General features: G+C 34.6%; 1 protein-coding gene across 2 annotated transcripts in view; it reads right to left on the reverse strand.

Moving 5' to 3' along the window:
- LOC111047904 (feline leukemia virus subgroup C receptor-related protein 2) overlaps positions 1-20,715 on the reverse strand; it is a 152,134-nt gene that overhangs the window by 88,465 nt on the left and 42,954 nt on the right. The window contains exon 1 of one of the 2 annotated variants that reach the window (XM_039421395.1): positions 12,210-12,253. The exons of the other annotated variant lie outside the window; for it this stretch is intronic. The gene's annotated coding sequence lies outside the window, so the exon portion shown is untranslated. Of the gene's footprint in view, positions 1-12,209; positions 12,254-20,715 lie in introns of those variants that run through there. 2 annotated transcript variants of the gene reach the window in all.

The following is a 20,715-nucleotide window of genomic DNA, read 5'->3' on the forward strand; positions in this document are numbered from 1 at the left end:
ACACACACAAACACACACACATTCAATCACCATCATCAAGTAATTTTATTGATTGATTGTAGCATTTCCTCTCTTTAAATATACTTATATTATGAAATGTAGTTAAAACTGCGAAAAAATGGGAGGAAGAATCACCAGTATAATTTTTTTCAACATAATTCATGACAAGAGAGGGGAAAAAATGAAAAATAAAAGATGAGACATAACAGCGATAAATAAAACAATGTTTGCAGATCAAAGCTCAAAGCAAAGGTTAAACTTTAAAGGATACAGAAGTAACTACAGTAAAAAGACCATACTACACTGAAATTCATATTCAATAATGGATTAGATATTAGCACCATGTGTTTCTCAGCTTACTACTATGAATAAGTCTTCTACTTCTAATGGTGAATGAAGCCATAGCCAACTCTTCGTTTGTTTTAGGAATTTCTTGAGACTCTGTAGCTTTCTAATCTCATCTGGGAGAATATTGAAGAATTTAGGTCCAAGGAATAAAAAGCATCTCTGGAAGGTAGTGCTGTTTGGTTTGGGGAGTCTGATTAGCATCCTTGTAGTTTGCCTAGTTATCTGCTGATTTTGTTCAAGATTCCCCATTTGATTCCTATCCCCACTCATTTTATAAAACAAAGATAAAACTTCCAGTACATACATGTATCTGAAAGGTAGAATTCCAAAAAACCTGAATATTGGGAAAGTATGCGTTCGTCTATTAGCTCCAAACATTATTCTAACAATTGATTTTTGTAGGACTATAAGATTTTTAAAATGAGACATGAATGTAGATGCATAACATGAGATTCCGTATTCCAGCCTACTATTGAAGAAAGAGAAATACATTAAACGAAGAATATTTACAGGGAAGAATTGACGCAGTTGATAGAAAGTCCTAACCAAGTATAAGAGGTACCCTTTTACTTTATTCACATGCAAATCCCAATTTAGACTTTGATCCAATATTAGCCCAAGATATTTAATAGAGTCAGATTGTTGAATTACCTCACAGTCACAACTCACAGATCTGCAACCGACCTGATGATACCTGACAGGATCAGTGAAACTAAATGGTGATGATAATGAAAAGTTTATATAGGAAGTCTTGCTCGCATTTAGTGCTAGTTTGTGACAGTTGAACCAGCATCGCAAATCAAACAAATCCAGCTGCATCATTTCATGCAGTTCTTCTTCATTTTTAGCAGAATACGCTAGGGCTGTGTCATCGGCAAAAGATGTAATTGATCCAAAAAATGTGTGAGAAAACAAATCATTTATGTAGACTAAAAACAATATAGGGCCCAAAACGGATCCTTGTGGAACGCCGTATTTAACTGTTGTCAGCTCACTATCACAACCCGAAATAGACCCGAATAGATGATTTTTTTTATATAAAGTCTTTAGATTGGATGTATGATTGTATCTGTGTTTATTATCTTCTTCGTCTCCTCAATCATCATTTGATGTTCGAGTCGCGCAATCAGCAGCATTCATTCCTCAATTCCGCTTTTCAAAAACCTTATCCCCTTCCTGACGCTAAAGTATGACTTTCCTCCATTTCCTCAGTTATCAATTTATCAGCACATCCTTGGCAATCTTTCCATTACCTGTGCTTTCAAAATAATTAGTTTCTGATTTTTTACCGTCACCCCAGAACACTCATCTCTCTCCATTAACCCTCCCAGATTCTACCAGAAACTTTGGAAGATTTGGTAGGGCATCCTGGTTTTCTTTTCACGACAGTGCTGGACTGGCATTCTACCTTGAAATTTATTTGGAAAAAGTGAAAGTATCTCTGGAAATAAAATCATATAAGTTTAGTCAATATAGACATAAAGAAGGGGGTGTGCTTGCAATTTATATTGTAGTTCTGATTTTCTAATATATTGCAACAAATAGCTTAGGAACAGGAAGGTGCTGGGCAGGGGGTATGGGCGAAAGTTCGAGAAGATAGAACAAAGGGCAGGAGTCACATTGTCTCCAGCTGAATGCGGCCAGCCAATCTCCCTCTCTGTTCCTCTCACTCCATCTCACTCACACCTATTAACAAGTGGAAGGTTTGAGGCTTCTGGAGAATTCGAGTACATTCTATGGAGCTTGATTGACAGGTGGTAAACAAGGGAACGTCTCTGGAATGATCTAGAAAGTTCGCAGTATTAAAGAGGGACAACTTGGACATGTGAGGCAGTATTGAGTTTATGGTGAATGAAGACAAGCGGTGTGTGAACGAACGGTAAAAGTGTAGTGTTTTGACGAAGTGGACTCTGTGTTCAGCAAAGGAAGTGTTGGTGTCAGTTTAATCTGTCAGTGTTTGTTAATCTTTTAAGAGTTGAAGAAATCAGAAATTTGTTCTGCTAGAGAGTTAGTTTATTTTCAGTGTGAATCGGTGGACTTTTGATTGTACTGTAGTAATTTTAATATCGTGGTGGGTCTTATAATCTAGCAATTATTGTTTTCTATGTCTCTGTAAATATTCGTTTAGTCTGTGCCATAGAGTATTAGTTTAGATTATTTCAATAAATTTCAGTATAATTTCCGTTTCTAGTTCCACTCAAATAAATCCCAAACCAACCCTGTTGAAAACGTCACAATATTATTTGGGTACATATGAGAAGTCCAGAACCAATTTCTTCATGCAAATTTTCCCTGTGCTAGATACAGAGTGGCCTGAAAACCTCGTATTTTCGGCTCATTTACCAGTTTTAAGCTATTTCTGCCAAATCTCGTAACCAGAAAAAAATTTGCTCTTGCCTTTTTTTAGATTAAAAAATTCTGAATAAAATGAGATCATTCGGAACTCTCTATCTTCAATGAGTACTGAGTTATGATTTTTCAAAAATGAGTGAAATTTTAAGAAAAAATCAATTTTGATTAATTTTGGTTTTTGATCGACAATATCTATCGATTGTTACCATTTGTATGTTTAATTCAAAATCCCTCTGAGCGTATTTTTATGCTCTACAATCTGAGATCAAGTAGAGCGCTCTATCTCATATAGATTTCCAGGTACACCTGACATCAATGCTCCTTGTATTGTGAAAAACACCTAATTTTCAGCTTCATATGACTCAACTACTTTTTCAAACCACGATATGTTCGTCTCATCGGGTCGTTCACAAGTGCCAAATTTTTTAATGATTCTATTTCGAACTAATATTAATTTATTACTATTAGATAGCATCGAAGAATCACATCAGACATAATATGCATGATGATCATTGATCACTCAGTTATTTTTATGTCTACACACTTCTCAAGTATGAATTCACTTGGGAAATGTAGAAACTCATTGCAAAACTGGAGACTCTGATTTAGCACCGCTATAACCTAAGCTGAACCTGTGTATCGAGTTTGTTTACACTCTAAAGTCGAGTAGTTCCTGAAAACCCAAGAAATACTTACTAAAACCCCAAAAAATAATTAGATACACCTGTGTACCAAATTTGAACAGTTTCTGAAAATAAGATAATAAAAAGCCGAAAACTTTAGGAAAACGCCAATTTTGGGCATTCATCTCAACATAAGATTTTTTGCCTCTATAGCTGAACCTCTGTACCTAATTTGAACGTTTTCTGCAATATGGTCTCTGAGAAGCTGGGAAAACGCAGAAAAACGTTTTAAAAACACCGGTTTTGGACGTATCTTTGGCATTATTTTGAAGCTATTCTAATACGAATTTTCTCAACCTCAGCTAAACCTGTGTACCAAATTCAAATATTTTGTATCAATTATCGAAAAAGGTGAAAAAGCACAGGAAAATGCAGAAAAACGCTGGAAAACGCCGGTTTAGCTAGAAGATCTTTGACGAAATATCTAAGTCTTCTCATAACAGATTTCAATAGCCTCTCAGTATCAATTTTGAACGTTTTCTGTCAATGAGGTTTTGAAAAGGCTGAGAAAACGTAGGAAACGGTAATTCTGTGTATATCTCAAAACACTTCGTGTTCAACAAGTTTACTTCTTCTGAACTGAATTTCAACAGTTTCAACTGAATTTCAACTTTTTTCCTGCTCATCATTAATTATTCTTGAAGCAAAATAATAAAACGCAGAAAAAAGTAGGAGAAACACAGGAAAACGCTGAAAAAACTCTTATTTAGGGCTTTATCTTCGGCATTATTTATTAAAGTCCTCCTAATAGAACATTTTCACACTGTAACTAAGCTTCTGTATTTAGTTTGAACATTCTTTGTTCATTTTTTTTTTTGGTCAATCTGATAAAAAGCAAAAATGCTAGAAAAACGCAAATTTTGGGCGTATCATTGGATTTTCTCCAAATCTGTTCAAAATGCTTATCTAGAGAAATCCAACTTATCATATCTACCAAGTTATTTATTTGAACGTTTTTTATCCCGTAGATTTCTAGTTCTGTTGATGAGTGATTGAGTGCCATTTTGCAGTAATTAGCTTTATAGTTTTATTGTCTTTTATGTTTGTGGAACCATAGAATGAGCAAAAGAATGCATATGATGATCTCAATGTACGGTGTCTCTACGGTAGAACTAGCAGATTCTATACTTAGTAATTCACTGCACTTAAATCTAGTAGTTTATCCTTATCGATAAGTGAGAATTGAACGATACAAATCAAACACATATCAGACAAGTTGACGTTCGCTGGAAAATGTCACCATATCATACGAATCGATAAATATTGAAATCTGTTTGGACTGCAGAGTGCACAAAATGATAACGATCGTTTTTGCTGACATTCCAACATTCCTGCCTTGTCAAACAGTCGAGACCAGTCAAAATACATTCATGAAATTGTTGAAATAAATTCGAGCATCTCTGTTGCTATCCAAGTGTGCTTCGCTTTTGTCATTCTCGCTTGTGGTATGTACTGTACATGAAATATATGCAATAAAATGTTGTCAACTACGAACTACGAACCAGACCGCCTTCACAAATCGACTGGCTCTACATTATTGGATATATTCCCAGAATTTGTCAGTTTCGTATGATAACAGCTGTTGTAAGTTGACTGATGAATCAAAATTAAATCCACTTGTGAGTATTGCAGTGAGTATTGATGTAAGCAATATTATAAGAAACTAGCAGGGCAACCGTGCTTCGCTCCGGGAATTAAAAGATAAAATTATTTTTGTGAAACATTTATAATCTAAGTCCCACCAAAATTGTTATAATCGTTTTTGAGATTAGGCCACAACTTGGCATAAAAATTATTAAGTCAAATCATTCAAATAATCAATTGATGTGTTGGAAGTGCTCTGTAGAAGAGTAGTCTAATTGCAGCGAATTTTGTAGGATATGGGGCGGGGCTTAAACCCCGCCCCATATCCTACAAAATTTTTCTGGAATTTTTGGCATAGTCTGTCGCTTACTTTTTGTTTCACTTATACAAAAGTGTAAAAGCAGCCAATCCACTGATTCTTTCTTCCATGGAAGTCCATCCATACATACGAGTCCATTCATAATAGTATAACATTTATTGTGGCTGATTTCACATGTCCTAAACTCTACAACCATAAATATTAAAGTGGGATCATTTTAATGTGAATTCGCATAAATCTGAATAGAGTTTATTCAATCGCTTTGATTATTGACTAACATTAATGATTTTTTACCTTGATCTCAGCTTGAAACCAAAAGCTTAGGGAAGAAAATTTGAATGTAAACTAACATGTAACTCAATATTTAATTTCTATCTAAATTGACAACTTTAGAATTTACTTGTTATCTATCAATATCAATAGGTTTGTCTTGTGTCGTAATAACATCATGAAAAGAAATAGGAGCAGCTGATGGAATATTATGTTTTTTTTTTCAATTTCGTCTTTAGCTGATTTTGAAACATGAAAATATCAGGCCCAGTAGCACAAAAGCATGTTCAATTTCAATCAGGATTAAATTTCATGAGAATTAATCAGAGCAGGGTTTTTTCAATAGAAGGCTTCTCAGATTGGTTCTCGTGGTATTGAGTCTGGATTATGAATTAACAGACAGTGCAACTCTCTCTCTCAAGGCCATGGCTGCGTACAAACATAGAGCAACAGAGGAACCAATACAACAGAAGCTGAAGAAATTAGTCACATTTTTATCACCTCACAATGAACATTAAATTCAACTACCATATGTTTGGAGAGATCGATTTTAAATTTATTTTGTTATCATCCGGTCACTTTCTGAACCTATTCTTCCAGATGTGCCAAATTTGTTAACTCAACTACAGCTATTATAATGTTTTTTATTTGCTCACACTTTCTTACGTTTTCAGACTATGAAAAACTTTTTTCTGATCAGCTGCTACTTGAGGGACCAATAATCCATTCTCTTGGTAGTTCAACGAATTTTCCCAGGGTTAGACCTGTTCCAAAATAATGTTTTTTTGTCACAAGCACAATATATTCCTGATTTAATCAAAGTCGTTGGAGCCGTTTTCGAGATCTGTCCGACATGGATACATAAATTATTGACAAACACACTCATATTCAAACAAATTGCTTTCTTAGTATAATTATTGACTTCAATGATTATGATTTCATTCAATGGGAGCTTCTTTCATATAATAATAACAACTGGCATCAAAAGCAGAAATGTCAAACATGATTGAAATTGAAACAGTAGCGATCATCAACATTATTTTCTTCATCTGATCTAAAGTAACCAGATTACAGTAAGATTCACATCAATGTGTCAGCATTGTTTAAAAGGGGAGCATTGATGCTATTAATGAGGAATACTGACAGTCAACGAACTATTATACATATTCTCCAATATTTTTATCGAAAGCTACCTTATATTTTTTTGGTAAAACAATCAATTTTTTGGAATAATTGATTCATGGGAAAAGCGCCTTACTTCTATGCAGGATATTTTCGCATTAGGAAAAGCAACAACAGCTATTTGGCCCGTTTTAATAAATAACCCCTTTCTTTCGCCCAAGTTAAATTTTGGCCGAATTTCCCCATTCTTTACAAACAGATTCCACAACGGACACTTCTGAAGTTTTTAAAATACCCCTTCAAGCAGTTTTCGCGATCTGTCGGATATACAAACAAAATTAGTCTTGATAGAATAGGATCAATTATTGATAGAAGCAACTCCCGTCATAAAAGTTTGTTATATGAAAAATAAAAATTAACAATACTCCCAGGAATAGCTCTGATTGAAGCAGCAGTGCCCAATCAATTTGTTCTCGATGAATGCATTTTAATTTATTCTTCAACTTGGTGCAAACCGAATGAAATAATCTCAATTCAATGCCAACCTGACAAAATTATTAATTGGTCGCCAGTTATCAACTGTTCCGAATAGGTACTCTCTCTAGATTATAGTTCTATAGTAACATATGATATGGTCAATTCAATTATAATTAAGAGATTGTGGAAGAAGAATATACATGCTAAAAGACGAACTTTAAACCCTAAAAACCACCCTAAACCTAGCGCCGCAGTGCAGGATGGTTTCTCACAGCTTGGCGTTGTTGTCATTTGAGATGGGTGTCTGGTTTGGAAGTGTTTCGGCCGCATTGCAGGATGTCTGTTAACGGCAGATCAACAGCTGGGTTTTTTCGTTATTTTTCGTGATAGAGAAATTCTGATTGCAGATTCGTTCTCAGCGACCCCAAGTTTAGCCTGAAGGCTCAGAATGTCAACAATGTTTTTAAATAATTAAAAATCATCATGAAAAGTCATTAATATGATAGTACACCACGTTTCTGGTGAAACTTTTAACTGGTGACTGGAGTTATCATTGATTATAGGTAGTACAAAAATCAAAATAATCGTGAGAAAGAAAACTGCTGATGAACGCGAATAAGACCGTCACTCCATTGTTCTATTGTCTCGGCTGCTTGGCTGAGCCTTGCTGGGGGGATCAAATAACCGACTGGATTGATCTTTCGTCTGTCCGCTAGGCGGAACTACGCCGACCATTGCTGGGTGAAAGATGTTACTGCGGCCGCTCGCATTCTCACCAGCGCTGCTATTATTTGCTGTATCAGCGCCTAGTCCGATTCAGACAAGCATTCAGCCTGCACTGCGGAGCTAGCTTTAACCTAGGTTTACTGCGGCCGCTCGCATTCCACCAACGCTGCTATTATTTGCTGTCTCAGCGCCTAGTCCGAGTCAGACAAGCATCCAGCCTGCACTGCGGAGCTAGGTTTAGAGTTGAAATATCGAACAAAAGATTTCTTAGTGAGCACCTAGCGTATAAGGAAGCTATATTCTAAGTTTTGTTGCAATCCATCCAGTAGATTCCAGAAATCGTGATCAGTGAGTCAGTAGGATAAGAATTTTATAAGTATAATTATTGACTTCAATGATTATGATTTCATTCAATGGGAGCTTCTTTCATATAATAATAACAACTGGCATCAAAAGCGGAAATGTCAAACATGATTGAAATTGAAACAGTAGCGATCATCAACATTATTTTCTTCATCTGATCTAAAGTAACCAGATTATAGTAAGATTCACATCAATGTGTCAGCATTGTTTGAAAGGGGAGCATTGATGCTATTAATGAGGAATACTGACAGTCAACGAACTGTTATACATATTCTCCAATATCTTTATCGAAAGCTACCTTATATTTTTTTTGGTAAAACAATCAATTTTTGGGAATAATTGATTCATGGGAAAAGCGCCTTACTTCTATGCAGGATATTTTCACATTAGGAAAAGCAACAACAGCTATTTGGCCCGTTTTGATGAATAACCCCTTTCTTTCGCCCAAGTTAAATTTTGGCCGAATTTCCTCATTCTTTACAAACAGATTCCACAACGGACACTTCTGAAGTTTTTAAAATACCCCTTTAAGCAGTTTTCGCGATCTGTCGGATATACAAACAAAATTAGTCTTGATAGAATAGGATCAATTGATAGAAGCAACTCCCGTCATAAAAGTTTGTTATATGAAAAATAAAAATTAACAATACTCCCAGGAATAGCTCTGATTGAAGCAGCAGTGCCCAATCAATTTGTTCTCGATGAATGCATTTTAATTGATTCTTCAACTTGGTGCAAACCAAATGAAATAATCTCAATTCAATGCCAACCTGACAAAATTATTAATTGGTCGCCAGTTATCAACTGTTCCGAATAGGTACTCTCTCTAGATTATAGTTCTATAGTAACATATGATATGGTCAATTCAATTATAATTAAGAGATTGTGGAAGAAGAATATACATGCTAAAAGACGAACTTTAAACCCTAAAAACCACCCTAAACCTAGCGCCGCAGTGCAGGATGGTTTCTCACAGCTTGGCGTTGTTGTCATTTGAGATGGGTGTCTGGTTTGGAAGTGTTTCGGCCGCATTGCAGGATGTCTGTTAACGGCAGATCAACAGCTGGGTTTTTTCGTTATTTTTCGTGATAGAGAAATTCTGATTGCAGATTCGTTCTCAGCGACCCCAAGTTTAGCCTGAAGGCTCAGAATGTCAACAATGTTTTTAAATAATTAAAAATCATCATGAAAAGTCATTAATATGATAGTACACCACGTTTCTGGTGAAACTTTTAACTGGTGACTGGAGTTATCATTGATTATAGGTAGTACAAAAATCAAAATAATCGTGAGAAAGAAAACTGCTGATGAACGCGAATAAGACCGTCACTCCATTGTTCTATTGTCTCGGCTGCTTGGCTGAGCCTTGCTGGGGGATCAAATAACCGACTGGATTGATCTTTCGTCTGTCCGCTAGGCGGAACTACGCCGACCATTGCTGGGTGAAAGATGTTACTGCGGCCGCTCGCATTCTCACCAGCGCTGCTATTATTTGCTGTATCAGCGCCTAGTCCGATTCAGACAAGCATTCAGCCTGCACTGCGGAGCTAGCTTTAACCTAGGTTTACTGCGGCCGCTCGCATTCCCACCAACGCTGCTATTATTTGCTGTCTCAGCGCCTAGTCCGAGTCAGACAAGCATCCAGCCTGCACTGCGGAGCTAGGTTTAGAGTTGAAATATCGAACAAAAGATTTCTTAGTGAGCACCTAGGACGTATAAGGAAGCTATATTCTAAGTTTTGTTGCAATCCATCCAGTAGATTCCAGAAATCGTGATCAGTGAGTCAGTAGGATAAGAATTTTATAAGTATAGATTAACGGAGAAATTTGGACGAGTTATTTTGTGAACCCCTGCGCTCATTCTTCAAACCGATGTCTCTTTCTCACAAAACTCACTCAACTGACAAAGCACCAAAACAATCACAAAAAACATTCACATATACTTACAAGAAACAACTGGGAAACCTCTAGTTTTTTATTCCATTTTAGGTGTTCTTTTGGATTGATCAGATTATCTGGGAAAACTTTTATTCTTATTATAAATCATAGATGCCTTGAGGCGAACGCACACAGTAACAGACACACGTATGCAGTCAGACAGAGATAAAACATCTACATGCAGACGTAAGCAGACATATTATTCTTTTTAATTCTGCGATTACAGTGAATTTTCACTTGAATCATTTCCATAGTGAATTAGGGGGTGTTTTGACTTGATCTCATTTTCGTATTAGTTTCCTAGAACTTAGATAGTAACTACATAACTTATTGCACATATTTAATGTAATCTCGTATACAAGTGGTTGTACTCGGAATAAATGCAATGACTAGCTGCTCTTCCTGTTGAGTTTTGATACAATTGTTTGTAAGGTACTCGGAATAGATGCAATAGCTCGTTCTTTCTGTTTAGTTGTAATACGGATGGTTGTAATCGTGGAGATGCAATAGCAATAGGCTAACTTGTTCTTTCTGTTCAGTTGTAATCATTTTCACTTAATAATAGTACAGATGCAATATTCATTTATCATTAAATTATAGAAAAATTATTTTACTATTTAAAATGGACTGTTAGGTCAGATCGAAATTGTCGATCCCTCAATTACGAATAATGTTCATTCTTTTGACAATTTTTCATATTATATACATACACATGTAATGTAGCCGATTATTTGACATTAATTTTTACAATCCGAGAGCATCCATTGTTTAAAAAATTAAAAGTGTCGACGACGGTGAAAATTCATGACAAGTAAAATTGGACTGAAAAATATATGCCTCTTGGCAGTCGGTTACGAGGACGGAACCTGGAACTATCTACAGCAGATAATCGGGCCCGGCTCTACTCCTCTGTTCCGAGACACATTTTCCTGGTTCAGTGAGTTGCTAATATTATTAATTTTATTATTATAATTATATTATTCATATTTTTTCTATTGAAGGCAAATCCTGTAATTATTCTATTGTTAGTATGAAAAGTTTTCTTAATATTATTTTATTCAAGTTTCCAGTTTCGTTTTGAGTTACAATTTATTAAATCGATTACTTAGTTCTCCAAAATATAATCTGTTTTGTTTATTCTTTCAAAATATAGTTCCTTTCTCATGAGTTATAGAATTAGATCAATTCAACCTCTCGCAAGCCAAGCGACCCATTATAAATTGTTAACATGATGTCTAGGGTTGTTCTCACAACCCTATAATACCAGCTCAATACCATACCTAATATTACCCCAATTACCAATAATAATTACGCCATTACACACATGATTTGGATACAAAATTTGAAGTCAAAGTGGATGGCGAAAACCTTACATTGATATATCAAATTGTTCCAGAGATATTTATAATTAAAAATACCAATCAATCAAGCAGAAAAAATCAATTGTACATGAAAATCATATTTAACTTAACAATAAATAATGTCATTGTGAGGAATCTGGACTTCCATAATTATTTGAATGAATATATTCGATGTGAAAACCATGTTGTAACATTGAATACACTAAGCAATAATGGCGTGCATGTGAAAGTTTTCATACAATCTGGCAACCCGGATATTTGGTTAGCCCTTAGCTGGAAGCACAAGACCCAGCTTATTTGATTGACTCTCAGAAATTAGAAAACAATTATTACGAGTATGAATCCCTGTCTGACTTGTTATTTGTAGCAGTCTGATTACAATTAAGAGTAAAAAACAGAACCAAAGCTAAGCACATGGGACGCTTTTTCAAAATTTGAGCCAAGTGGTGTGATCTATATCTAGCACTAGTAGGGTCTGGGGACGCATGTCCAACATAACCTAAGTTTATGGTATTGATTTTGTTAGAAATGAAACTTAAATAGGAATAAAATCGTGAATTCTGTTTGATTATAGAAGCATTAAAAAAGGCATAACACTGAAATGCTTCGAAGTTGATAGCTTTGTTATCAAATTATTGTTTTCTTTTCAATCAGAGATTGCACTTACCAAAATCTGTGTTATCCACTTTGAGTTTCACCGAAACGGAGACAACCGACAACAACAGCTAGCGACATCTAGTGGAACATTATGAAGATACTGCAGCACAAAATGAAGTTAACTGCTCTCTACTGGCTACTTCATAAACTACTTTGTCACCCAATGTCAGCCGATCGAACCCTTGCCATAAATCACAGTCGTGGAGAATAGTGAGGAAGTTCCAAGCAATTTTTCAAAAAAATGTTTTCCAACTTGATTCTCGTCGACATAAAACTTTTCTCAATTCCATCGAACAAACAAATATATAATTTTAGTCGGATGATTGTTATTCTTCTGGTATGGGAAACCTATCCTGAAATCTCTGCAAGGATGTTTTTCAAACATACAGTACCATTTTTTATGATAAATAAGAATAGAAATCTAAGTACCTTTTTTAAAATTGCTTAGTCAGAACATGTTTCGGCTATAAATGATGCAATTGTCACTTGATATGGCTATTCTATTAGATTTATATTAATCTTTGAACAAGTATTAGCGAAGTTCTCACTTTTGACTTACTAGACGAGCCAAAAGTCGTTTTATGTCTGTTTGTATGTTTGACAAGAACTTTAGAGAGAACTGATCTATCAGCTTGAAATTTTGAACACGAATTCTTCGAACCTTTTCACAGGTCAAGTTCGTTGGCAACAAAATTGATTGAATCCTTCTTCCTTTTTCAGGATATAAAAATAACATTGGAAGGGCATAAGAAAAAAATGTGTTTTGCTATTTCTGTAATTTTTCCGTTCATTCAAAGAAGCTGATGCTATTACTGTATTTGGCAGTTGTCACACAGACTGTCAGACAAACAAACTTTATGCACCGACACAAGATTCCAGTTGAATAATACACAACATTAATTTATGAGTTCTATATTAACTTGCTTCCGTTAACGTCTGTCTGTCTGTAACATACACCAATTTTTTCTATCTGTAGACCAATTTTTTTGTTCAAAGAATCAAAGTGTTCAAATGTGAGAAGAAGCTACTATTAGTGTTCACTAACACTTGATTATTCAATGTATAGGTACCGTACTCATTAATTTCATTTTTGTATCATTTATTAGTATTTAGTAGGTACCTTTAAATGTCGAGATCATTGAAACGGTTTGGAATATTGATGTGCGGGTTTCGCCATTAATTTTCCTTTGAAATTCTGTATCGGAATCATGTATCACATGACCACCTTCCCATTTGAAAAAATTAAGTTGGATTCAAAGTGAAGTTGGATCCAAAATGGCGAGAAAAGTTTTGAAGCGACAGAAAGTTTTTTATTAACCTCCTACTGAAAGTTTTTTAACATCCAGAAAGTTTTTTAACCTTACAGAAAGTTTTTAACCTCCTACTGTAATATCACACTTGTAGAAGATATATTTAGCTGTTTACATAATAATTCTCACCAACTCTGTACCTATAATTACAAGTTGCTAATCTCAGAGATCAATACAACAATAGTTCATGATCTAGTTCTTCAACCCAGGGGGTCTCTAGTTATTCATATTCAACAGCAGCCCTAAAGAAAAAAATAACATTTCATGAGTATTATTTTTGCTCAGTGTGTATACTTTCTCAATACAACATTTTAATTCTTAGTGCTGCTTCCAGAAAAGTTGGTTAAATTTAATCGTGATTAATTTTATGAGAGCCAATCAGAGAAGCCTATTTTCCGAAAGCCTTTTCTGATTGGCTCTCGTGAAATTAATCACGCTTAAAATTTAACCGACTGCTGTGCAACCGGGCCTTAGACAGCATTTTGAGCTACTCACGATATCTTCGTGAACGTTGTGCTTTCAGCTTATCAGAGATTGCTAAGTAATGTTCAGACCAAAATGTGCAGCTCTGCAGAGTCTGTGGATGGATGGATTTAAAAAGATCTGTCGCCGGTTTGAACAATACGGGTGTTCTCACCGACATCTGTGTTTCTGCCAGCCGATGTTCCAAGAAAACTGTGCTCGCAATCGGAAAATTTTGAATCCCTCAGGGAGCAATTTTCTCCAGGCATCCGAGCAGACATTTTCGATAAATATCTCTCATCAAATACCTAAATCACGTAAAAATGGAGATAGGAGAATTATAATTTAAGATTCGGATTCAGCACCTTGAAATAAAAAATTTGGCTCGTGTTTCAAAAAAATGAAAAAAAAAATGTAATGATTATTAAAAATTTTGGAATCAGAGTGCAACTGAGAACAGAGCAACAATAGTAGCTCTGTTGGCTCACGAATGTTTCAAAAAATTCACAATAAGTCGAAATTACATCTGCCCCATATCATTCACAAACAGCCTTCAAGCAGTTAAATAAGTATGATGGAAAGCTCTTTGAACAAATCGAGGGGCTTTTTGAGCTGTAGGCTGAGCCTAGTGTCAGTGTAATTTCCATATGAAGATAGGAGAAACAATGAGGAATAGAATAATTCGGATAAACTTAATTTTATCTGAAGTAGTGTCCAGATAGCATACAAAATTCATTTCTATTTGCTGATATGATCTTTTCCTATAAAATATAGAAGATAACTAAAAGAAACGCTGAAATAAATTAGTTAGTTAGAGGGTAGAATTAGCTGAAATAAAGCAACTGGAAACTCGTGAAAAAATCTTCTATTATAAATGAGGCCTGAAGGAAAATACTATATTACAGAAACTACAGTAGTTCAGAGAGGACTGAAGGGAGAGCTATCCAACAAACACTATTAGCAGGAAAGGCTTGATCTGAGTGAATAACTTTCAACACTGTTTCCCTATCTCTATGTTCCGAATTTCCATATTGGCCTACTTGGGCATTATGTTTACGTTAGCACTTGAGTTATAGTTTAACTTGTGAGTTTATAAGCATCAAAATTCAGCGTCACACGTTCAATGTGAGTTTGGGCCTCAACACTAATCAGATAACTTCTGTTGAGTTAATAATGTATTGTTCACTTGTAGCGTAACTAATAGTTGAGCTACGTGCTGTGCATATAACCAATGTTTACCATGAACATTATCTGAGGTTGATTGATGATGTCTCCAAGTACATTAATTTCTGATACGAGACTGCCCAGTCCAAGTAATTAAGAATGAATTCAATTCTGAATAAATCATAAGTGAAGAGTCATCAAGAGTACTCTATCATTGGATGATTGTTGACTGATTATAAGAATCCTTCACTGTTCGCATCTATCTATGCATACCATTTAATTAACAAAATAAGTTACGGGGACAATACTCACGTTTCAGCTATTACAATAACCAATTATTCACAGAAATGGTCTTCTAATCATTCTGAGAGTGTTGACTTACTTAGCTTAATTCCTGTAACTCCGGTTGGAGCATAGGGCATTCACCAATAGCCGCCATCCCTCTGTATGCTCCGCCATTATATTCTCCGAGAGTGTTTCTTATCTTGAAATTTGAATAACAGCAGCAGTTTTCTATATTCCAATTTCAATGCTTTCTGTAAGTAAATTGAACTGTACATCCAATCTCTTAGTATCTTCAGACAGTAGACAGGAAGTTTTTTTTAATTATGGCCTAAAAAGGAGAATAGGTAACAGGTGAGAGAATATCAATTATTATAACTTAAAATAATTAATGCACAGAATTTTTATAGTATGTGCTTTGTATCAAAAAGTTGAGAGTCTTTTTTTTAATTATAGCCTAAAAAGGAGAATAGGTAACAGGTGAGAGAATATCATTTATTATAACTTAAAATAATTAATGCACAGTATTTTTATAGTATGTGCTTTGTATCAAAAAGTTGAAAGTTTTTTTTTAATTATAGCCTAAAAAGGAGAATAGGTAACAGGTGAGAGAATATCAATATTATAACTTAAAATAATTAATGCACAGAATTTTTATAGTATGTGCTTTGTATCAAAAAGTTGAGAGTCTTTTTTTTAATTATAGCCTAAAAAGGAGAATAGGTAACAGGTGAGAGAATATCATTTATTATAACTTAAAATAATTAATGCACAGTATTTTTATAGTATGTGCTTTGTATCAAAAAGTTGAAAGTTTTTTTTTTAATTATAGCCTAAAAAGGAGAATAGGTAACAGGTGAGAGAATATCATTATTATAACTTAAAATAATTAATGCACAGTATTTTTATAGTATGTGCTTTGTATCAAAAAGTTGAAAGTTTTTTTTTAATTATAGCCTAAAAAGGAGAATAGGTAACAGGTGAGAGAATATCAATTATTATAACTTAAAATAATTAATGCACAGTATTTTTATAGTATGTGCTTTGTATCAAAAAGTTGAAAGTTTTTTTTTAATTATAGCCTAAAAAGGAGAATAGGTAACAGGTGAGAGAATATCAATTATTATAACTTAAAATTATTATAACTTAAAATAATTAATGCACAGTATTTTTATAGTATGTGCTTTGTATCAAAAAGTTGAAAGTTTTTTTTTAATTATAGCCTAAAAAGGAGAATAGGTAACAGGTGAGAGAATATCAATTATTATAACTTAAAATTATTATAACTTAAAATAATTAATGCACAGTATTTTTATAGTATGTGCTTTGTATCAAAAAGTTGGAAGTTTTTTTTTCAATTATAGCCTGAAAAGGAGAATAGGTAACAGGTGAGAGAATATCAATTATTATAACTTAAAATAATTAATGCACAGTATTTTTATACTATGGGCTTTGTATCAAAAAGTTGAGAGTATCAAGTTGGGTACCAACTACATTGTATAATATCAATTATTGGGAAAATAATAACGATTCGAGAAGTTTTCAGGGCATGTCAAACATCATTTGGAGCGATCGAGCAAACATTATTTCAAAAGGTGAAACCATTATGTGGTAGACGTGGAGTCTACCGGTAAATGCTCTATAAGTATGCTCTATTGTTTTTAGCAAATTAATATGGGTTTTTGAAAGTTTAAAGTGCAAATTTTGTGTCAGTGAGTTCGATTAAACACCGGTTATTGTCTGAGAAAGTCTGAGAAAGGTATTGAATGGAAGAATACTCGTCTAGCCAATACAGATAAGTCAAGTCTGCAACTTTCTTCTATGTAGACTAATTTACCAATATTGAGGAATTTCCCTTAATATCTATCAGCAGTACAGTAGTTGAAATTGAGTTATTGGAAGAGTCTTGTTATCAGAACTGATAATTTTTAAAATAAAGTTGCTTATCTTTTGCGGAGAAGGATTTCTTACAGCTGCTGATATATTGACTAAATGAAGAATAAGACGACTTCTTCTTGATAATTACATATACATAATATAATCATCACAATTTTTTTTTTCAGTTCGCTTTCTCGAAAATTCACCGTTATCCTCCCATTCTAATCTTTCCATTATTACCTGTGATCTCAGGAGCTTCCTCATCTAAACCAAGCCATGAACGCTCTCTTGGCGCTTCCTTTTTCTCCTGTTGCTCCTATCCTATCACCATTATAACAAACATTATTGTATCTATCATCAAGTTCTATCATCTTTTATAAAACTGTTGGACAGACTATCAATTGATAATGAAGCGAAGATTGAAGAATTCCAAGTGTGGTAAGTGTATGAATTTAATTGCGGGTGATTGTCTTGCTGTTTTTTGCGAGCACATATGTGAGAGTTGGTACCACATAGAATGTGCTGTTATTAATGAAATAGAGTATCAAAGACTATCAATCTGTGAGGAAAAATGGTTTTGTGGAAAATGTGAACTACATATTTCCAATGGTGAGCTCAGAAAGGAAATAGATAACTGAAATAAGACTATTCAGTTCATGCAATCAGAAATGAAAGAGTTCAAGCAAGCTTATGATGAACTCAGTAAACAGAAAAGCAACTTGAGTGAAGTATGTCTAAAAAAAGAAGAAAAACTAAATAAAATACAGACGGAACTCGGTATTTTAAAATCTAAAAATGAGCAATGGATAACGACTTCTCCAAAGAGAAATAATTCAATGAGATACAGTGGAATGTCACCTCAACAATTGAATATATCAAATTTTTCCTCTCCTTTAATGACAAACAATAGATTCTCCTGCTTGGATGAGTATTCAGAGCATAATGACTCATTGAACAGTAACAGTGATGTTTTGAATGGGAACATAGGGGTGAAAAAAATTCCTAGAATACATTTGACTGAAAAAAAGGTTGAAAACACTACTAAATCTCACGAACAACGGAAAAGAAGTTTTGGAAGAATCCATATATTTGCAGACAGTCATGGACGAAATTTGAACAATATTATCAGTAAGATTAGTGACTATTCAGTTGTTTGGACCATCAAATCTGGAGCTAAATTTGAGTATGTAGAACCAGACAATTGTGCTGATATTCGATCAGACGACTGTGTAGTGTTGCTGGGTGGAACAAACGATGTTGGTAGAAATGAAGCGAAGGATTTTTTTGATAAATTTGCGAAAAAAACTACAAGAACTTCGACAATCGAAAGTTATCGTTTGTTCTGTACTCCATCTTCACGACTTGGTAGATTGGTCATGCATCAATCAGGAGGTAAAGAGGGTTAATACGGAGATTGCTAAACTGTGTAAATATTTCAATAATTGTCAATTCCTGGATGTGAGTAATGTAGGCAGACGGTTTCATACAACTCATGGGATCCATCTTAACTATATTGGGAAAAAAATAATTTCACAGAAGATAACACACTTTGTAGACAGTTTTTCATCAGGAGTACAAACGAATTGTGTTTCTGAGCAGGCTATTCCTTTACATGGGAAACATTTTTTAGACGTGAAGTGATAGGTAATAATGTATCGCTATTAGAGCCAGATTTTTAGTAGCCCATTACAAACTAATGCAGCTCTGAATGAGAATGCTGACTACCAGCAAAGAGTTCTTTTTTTGAATTTACAAGGAATCTCAGGAAAATTGAACATTCTTTCCCACTTGGCTGATCAGCACGATTTTAGTGTAATGTGTTTTAGTGAGCACTGGAAGCGGAATGATGCTTTGGAATATAAGGTGATTGATATAACTATGTCCTGGCCTCAAGTTACTGCAGAAAAGATCACTCAAGAGGAGGAGTAGCGGTGTACTTGAAACTTAATTTAAACTATGAAGAGATTGACTTAGCTTGGATATGCGAGGAACTTACATTTGAAGCAGCAGCTGTTCACCTGAAGGAGTACAAAGTGATATTAGTGAGCATATACAGATCACCATCAGGAGACCCTATTCTCTTTATGGAAAAGTTGGAGCATCTTCTTTTCACCTATTCAAGTTTAAGAGAGAAATATTTATTGGCGAGGACTACAATGCTCATTTTGATGTAGCAACAGAACAATCCAGTGTGCAAAAGTTCAAAAACCTCCTAAGCGAATTTAACATGGATTACTTGAATATGTTGCCTACACGAGAGAAAGCATGTCTGGATAATGTCATTACCACAGTCGACAAACAAGACATTCATTTGAAAATACTGAATTTCAATTTTTCAGACCACTCTGGTATCCACTTGACATTTTCAAATAATTCAATGAATGATAAGGTGCCTTCATTAAAAAAGGTTGCAAGAAATGTATCACTAAAAAGGCTTGATATGTTGAAGAATAGATTGATGTTAGTGGATTGGAGGAAAATATTTGAGGAAAATATTCAACGAAATATGCCGAAGTATACCTATAAAAGAAAGTAAGAAGACATGGAAAACTGGAAAAAAATCAAATTGGTACACCACAGAATTGGCTGAATTGAAGAATACTATGATGGCTTTCAGAACTATTTTCTACTAAATAAAAGCAATGAATCACAATTGGCATACAAAAAAAGTAAAAAAATCTATAAGGATGAACTGAATAAGGCAAAGCTCAATCATAATGCTGGCTACATTGAAAAATCTGACAACAAGTCAAAAGCTGCATGGACCCTTGTTAACAAAGTGAGGAATGGAGGTTTCAAGTCACAAAGCATCGAGATTCCACCAGAGGAGTTCAACAACTACTACCTCTCAGTCCAGGATGCAAGAGACAGCATTGAGCGACCTCAGTTGACAGCTAAGGACTTCATGGAGCGCCTGCCTTCTCCACACAACAATTTCAAATGGAGGGATGTTTCTTGTGCAGACGTTTACAAAGTTATAAAAAATATGAAAAATTCAAAGAGAAAGACATATTTGACATTTCCAACCAGGTTTTGAAGTGTGTGTGTGAGTCTATTGTTGTACGAATTACTTATTGCATCAATATGTGCCTGAGACAGGGAGTTTTTCCATCAAAGTTAAAAATATCAAGACTGGTACCATTGTTCAAAAAAGTGGGGATAGGTTATTACCAAAAAGCTATCGTCCAATCTCAATAGTTCCATTTTTGGCAAAATTTTTGAAGAAATTGTGAAGACCCAAATCTGTACCTACTTTGACAGTCTCAATTTGATAAGTAGTTCCCAGTTCGGCTATGGAGTAGGCAAAAATACCACAGGAGCAGTTTTAACTATTATCGATGATATAATAAAGGCTTTTGAGGATAAGTATGTAGCTCAAATTACTGCATGCGATTCAAGTAAAGCGTTCAACTGTGTAGA

Source organism: Nilaparvata lugens, chromosome 2 (assembly GCF_014356525.2).
Source record: "Nilaparvata lugens isolate BPH chromosome 2, ASM1435652v1, whole genome shotgun sequence".
Classification (NCBI taxonomy): domain Eukaryota; kingdom Metazoa; phylum Arthropoda; class Insecta; order Hemiptera; family Delphacidae; genus Nilaparvata; species Nilaparvata lugens.